This window comes from Manacus candei, unplaced genomic scaffold, assembly GCF_025592945.1.
Source record: "Manacus candei isolate 608988 ecotype Guabito, Panama unplaced genomic scaffold, ASM2559294v1 h1tg000028l, whole genome shotgun sequence".
Classification (NCBI taxonomy): domain Eukaryota; kingdom Metazoa; phylum Chordata; class Aves; order Passeriformes; family Pipridae; genus Manacus; species Manacus candei.
Window position 1 is genome coordinate 23,482,825 of NW_026138076.1, and position 6,000 is coordinate 23,488,824.

Sequence of the window (6,000 nt, forward strand, 5' to 3'; positions counted from 1 at the left end):
CCGCCGAACTACGCAATATACCCTGGCCACTACACTCCCAGTGTAACAATAAAGGAATAAAGGGTGCTGTTGCACAGCACGTACAGGTCTCTCTGGAATGAAAGCTGGATTGAGATGCTAGATAGTATCTTTGCTGCAGTTGAGGTGATCGCTAAGAAGTTACCGAAGAATTGGAAAAACATAAAAAATTCTTTGCCTCAAAACACTTAAATTAGGTCCACTTCCGATTTTTACTGCAAATAGCCCCAACTAAGATGAGTTTGACAGACAGGTATCTCAAAAAATCCCCCAAACTCAACAACAATAAACCACCACTGAAGAATGCAGCTGAAACACTGAATTCAAGTCACTTAGGTGACTGAAATTAATGCTGCTGCTACCCAGAAGCTTGAGATAATAGAGAAAGCATTGGTAGTCAAAGAACCAGGTGATCATGATAATGAAGAAATCCCACAGCTGGTGCCTGTGCAAAGAACGAGTTTAGGTAAGCTGAAGAAAATGGGACCAAGTCCAGAAAAAGGTGATAACCTGGGTGAGAAAACCAAAACATCCCTTGGTAAGAGAAAGAAACAGCCTCTACTTCTGGATAGTCCAAAATCAAAACCTAAAGTGCAGGCTTGCAGACACCACCAAAACAGAAAAAAAAAATCCCTATACCCAGCACCACGCTCCCCATCTCAAAGCACGTGTGTGTTAAGAATCATCACCTAAACCATGGGCCTATGGAAAAGCATTTGTTCAGCATTGAGGATCACAGGCTCAACAGAGACACCATCTTTAGGCGTTAATACTTCTTGCTAATCAGGAGATGATAACTGTTCTATCAAATGCTTTAATTAATTTCTATAATATTGAATAACTTTTATATGGTTGAATGAGAGGCAATGGAGATCAGTCCTCTTTTGGTTTGGGTTGTATGGCTTCTCACCAGGCTTTAGAAAGGGCTTTGTGCCCCTAAACTTCCCTGTCCTTGCCAATTTCATCACATAGGCTGACAGACTTCACCCCTGCCCACAAACCTTACCTCTCTGTGATACTGTAGAAGTACGAGACAAAGATATTACAGAAGGTCAAAACATGCAGCCAGGGTGGGCATCTTCCCCTAATGACACCCTGGCACCTGTGAGCAGGCTGTCTTAGTTACAGCCCAGCCTCTGCTTAGGTCCCCTCCTTACACCTGCAAAAGGATAATAAAAATTATTTTCCAGAGTGACAGTTACTATTAAGACAGGATGTATTCTTTTACCATTGTGACCTACCAAACCTCTATGTACAGTATGAAAGATCTGCTTCTAAATGACAGTTAAAAATTCACTGACACCTGCATGTGCCATTATTTTCACATAGTAATGCTTAATACTGAAGTACTAAGTAGTAATTTCATAATACGTCTTTATTTCACATTCCCTGTGTAGACTGATGAACAGAAGTGCAGAATAAAAGTTCTTTATACAATAGAGTGGTGCCTCAAGATTCTGATGTTTCTTACTAAGATACAACTTTCTGCAGATATAGTTCATAATTTCTCTAACATCTCAATGGCACTTGTCAAAGACTCTCAGCGAGTTAAGGTCTCTGCTATTATGTTAAAATATTTTCACTTTTTGAATTAGCAGTAAATTGTTCAGCTTAATGATGATTTTGTTTGATCTTTGATTGTATGACAGGTCAGGGAATATTGTCTTCAGCTCTGAGTACTGCCAGGTAATGTGCCACCATTGGAGACTTGATATTCTTCTACCAGAAACAGTCAAACATGCTTGCAATGTGCAAATGTTTAAGATGTGTAAGATGTTTAAATGTGTAAGAGCTCCAGTATTAGAAATGTAACAAATCTAAACACTGAGATGTCAGGCAAAACATTCCCATTACTTATTTTCTTCTCTGGTAGCAATTGCTCAAATCTGCAGTCTGGTCTCATAACATAGTGTGCTATTAATATTCTAATGCTTGCCACAAATGCATCTTTTACCAATTTATGCCCACATGCCATAAGTTCTTGTGCTAGTATCATCCCTTTAGGTTAAATAGTACTTCTTTCATCCTTTCATTGTCTGCAAAATAAAGTGGAAAGAACAGTTGGGGACCAAAATGTAAAAAAACATATTAATTTTAAAGATTGTCCCTAAACAGGATGCCTCCAATTTTTTTACCAAAATATATATAAGGAAAGTGGGATTATCTAAACCAAAGTCTTCATTCAGCTTGTATCGGAACATTACCTATTTGTGCACTTGCAATAAAACTGTTTCATAGATTTACAAAACTGCTACAGAAGGCAGTGACAGTAGCAATCTTGGGTTTTAATCAAATAATTTAAGATGTAGCAGTCATAGACAGGAAACTGAGCATGGAATTTTAAACTGTCCATCCAAGTAAATAGATTTAGAGTTATGCTGTCAAACAGCACAGTAATCATAGTAGCAAACTAGGCAATAGCTCTGTTTTAATACTTTTCAAATCTGCTTGTGACCAGCAACTCACATTTAACTGAGGGATGCTGAAGGAAGTCAGGCAATATTATAAAATGACAATGAAAACAATATGAATGTGGGGTCCCGCTCATGAATACAAACCAAAGATTAAAAACAGTAATTTGTAGATTCTTTATTAATTTCGATGAGCAGCTTGGAAACTTTGGAGCATGCATGGCTGGAAATGTCAGTAGGTGTGCTGTTCCCATCAGAATACCACAGAAAAACTACTGTGATCTCCATCTAGTTTTTGTTTCACAGAGAAATGCTAGGTGGGAAGCAGAGGGTTTTACTTCTGAGCTGGAGGACATGGTTAGGACAGAAGTGGGAGCCAATAGGTGCCCACAGTGCAGGATTAACTCATTGTACTGAACCTTGAATTTTTGGTTGGAACTTTAAGAAAGAAACACAGACTCTGTAGATATTTAATGGCCAGTTCCAAGGGACTATTATGTTTTTCTGTCATTGACTGTAATGAGACTCTTAGGTGATGATGCATCTGATCTGATGACCTAGTTACAAACCAAAACTATTCACTGTAAATGTGCATTGCTTTCTAGTCCAGTCTTGTTCTTTAAATAGTTCATAATCTGGAAAAAAAAAAAGAATGTTGCTTTTTAATACATCACTCTCTCCATCTACAAAGGATCTTTTGTAAAATGTCTTGACAGCTGTGTAGAATAATTGCTATGTAAGTTCTCCTCAATCATGTATTTATCCTGGGGGCAGGAAAAGACACAAAAATCTGAATTTGGCATGTTAATATCTGGATCTTAATTTACATTTTTTGCATTAATTTTACTGATACCATTGCAAATGCATAAGTTAAAATGAAGGGGAATCTGCTTATGGTAGTCTTTCCTATGGTGTTCGATGATGCAAAAAAAAGTAGGTTTACTAAGTACAGATTAATTATATTCTTTCATCCTTGAACATATTTGCTTTTAAATTCTAGTTACTATGAAATAACACGTGAAATATTGTAAAGCAGTGACTACAGTATGGTACTTTGGATACAGTAGCCATACAATTCTGAGAAGGAGGCCCCATTATAATGACAATAGCATCTATCAGAATTTTAGATATTCTGACATTTACATGTCATATCTTAGACGAATTGACATGTAAGAGTTAGACTTTCTGAATATTCTGAAAAATCTCTTCTAAGTGTTATAACTGCATTAATTAGAATGGCAGTTAAAATTGTGGCTAGCTTAGTTTTAATAAAATACAAATTTTTCAGGGGAGTCAACTAAAGGTTAAAGCAATTAAAAGCTGCATTTAGAAGTGAGAAAAAAAAAAGCAGTGAGTAGGGGAAACTATGTCAGTGAGGGAACAGTAAGCAGTCAGACATAGCTTTGGCAGGATCTGCCTTAATCTGAAATGCGTCTGTAGTAGAACTTTAGTGGAAAGACACGTAGAGTTTCATGAGCATAATCCATATTATCAATAAGACCAAGAAGTACAGTAGAAATAGAAAATTGCAGTTATGCTTACAGTTATTTAGTGGATTTCCTAAGCTAATCTCTCTTAAAATTGTGATTTTTGTATGCGCTATTATCTTATTGAATAAAGGATATAGCCACATGATAGTAAACTTAACAGTAAATATATCACTAACTTTAAATTGTGATTGGGTTTTGTTGTTATTGTTATGTTTGCTTTTCCCTATTTCACTTACTATCTATTTATTGCAAACTTCCTGATGAATTATATGCTCCTAGGAATTCCAGTTTCTTTCTACATATGCAGAGTTCAGATTTGCTCATAGCAGTGAGGCTATGAATGAAACTAGTATTGTTTAAGTATAAATAAATTGAGTAAGAATTATGAGGCACTGAAAATTGGTATGTAATCTGAGTTATTTTTAAATCAACTGTTGGGAGAATAAATCAGCTAACAACTGAGCTCAGTGTTGTCACAGTTGGGTGACTGACAGCTTCAGCGAATCTGAGGATACATTCACTGGTTTAAAAACATACCCTAATATTTGCTGTATCCTGATTTCATAAATAGAATGCCATTTGATTTTAATTTAGCCAGGTTTATGCTTTGGCATTACATTCCCGTCAATTCAAAGCTGTTGTTTAGGTCTACAGTTTACAAACTGTGAACATGTTTATCTGCGTAGCTGAGGCAGTGTTTCTACAAATTTGACTTTAATGACTCAACGGAGCTCTAAATGAAGGCAAGAGGGCCTTGTTTTGAAACCTCTGTTCCTCATGTGGATTTTAGCAGATTTTCTAGCATTTGTCTGAAATTTTCTTTAAATTGCTTATATTCAGCAAATTTGGCTTCTGTCATTGATACTGGTACTGTATTTTGCACTGGTACCTTAATTTTTCTGCTGATAAACTAAGAAAAGGTATGAAAGAAGTACCTATTTATGTAATTTACTCTTCCTTTCGTGGTTTACAATTATTTCTAAACTATGCTTATGTTGCAGGCTACCTATTTCTGCATTTCCTGATTTTTCTAAACACTGCTACTATTTTACATTTTTAATCTCTCCATTCTAATTACACTCAAGCTCTTCCTAATGGATTCCTATCACTAATCAGAACAGCAGCAGACCACTTATTCCTTTTGACAGAGCCTCCTTTAATCAATCTCTTTAACCTTTTAAAATTAGAGCTCTTGCCACTTTATTTGTTTAGGTTTTTAAGAGTCTCTCTGGTGCACTATATGTTTACAATACACTTCACATTTTGAAAGTCCTTGGTAACACAGTAGCTGTGTAGCATGCTCTGCAAGTTTCCAGTTATAAGCTAGTGAGTGTCTAAGTGGCTTGATTTAAAACCTTCTAGAGAAAAGAACCTGAAATGGGCATACAGATTAGTAGTATAACATGCTGTCTCTGTATAGCATGGCATCTTCAGAAACAAAAAGAAACTCTTATGTATTAGATCCTCTAGATGCTCTATTTTGCATACACTCTTCTGGACCAGATTCCACTCAGGGTGCATGTGAGTGTATAAATACACACAGATTTTCAACAGATTCTCTGGAACCCATAGTTTCCTTTGGGCCCTTGGTGTGCCCAGTGGCTTAATGCTCAGATAAAATAATCTAAAGTTCAGTATGTGGGCAGATATATCTGGGAAACATGCCTGAAGCTGAGAGAATAAACTGCTTCTGCCTCCTGTCTGGGCACCCATTTGAAGAATTCCTCCTTATAACCATTCAAATGTACCTATTTGTGAAGTTGCAACCAAAATTCGCAATTTTATTCTTGTGAGACTTTAGCTATTGTAACTTTTTCCTTCAATAGTGAATTGAAGCCACTCTCCAATAAATTTATCAGACCCGTCCTTGATATATCAGGGTATTTTCACTAGACATACACTAGAAATGGAAAAAATAAGGAAAAAATTCTTTGACAATACAGAAGATGGTTGCTGAGTTAGCCTAAAAAAATTATATTTCTATGTGAAATGGAAAAACATGAAATGATTGAAATCTCAATGTTTTGTGTACCACTAAAGTTTGAGTGACAGTATATAATTTCTTATATATAAGATAATTC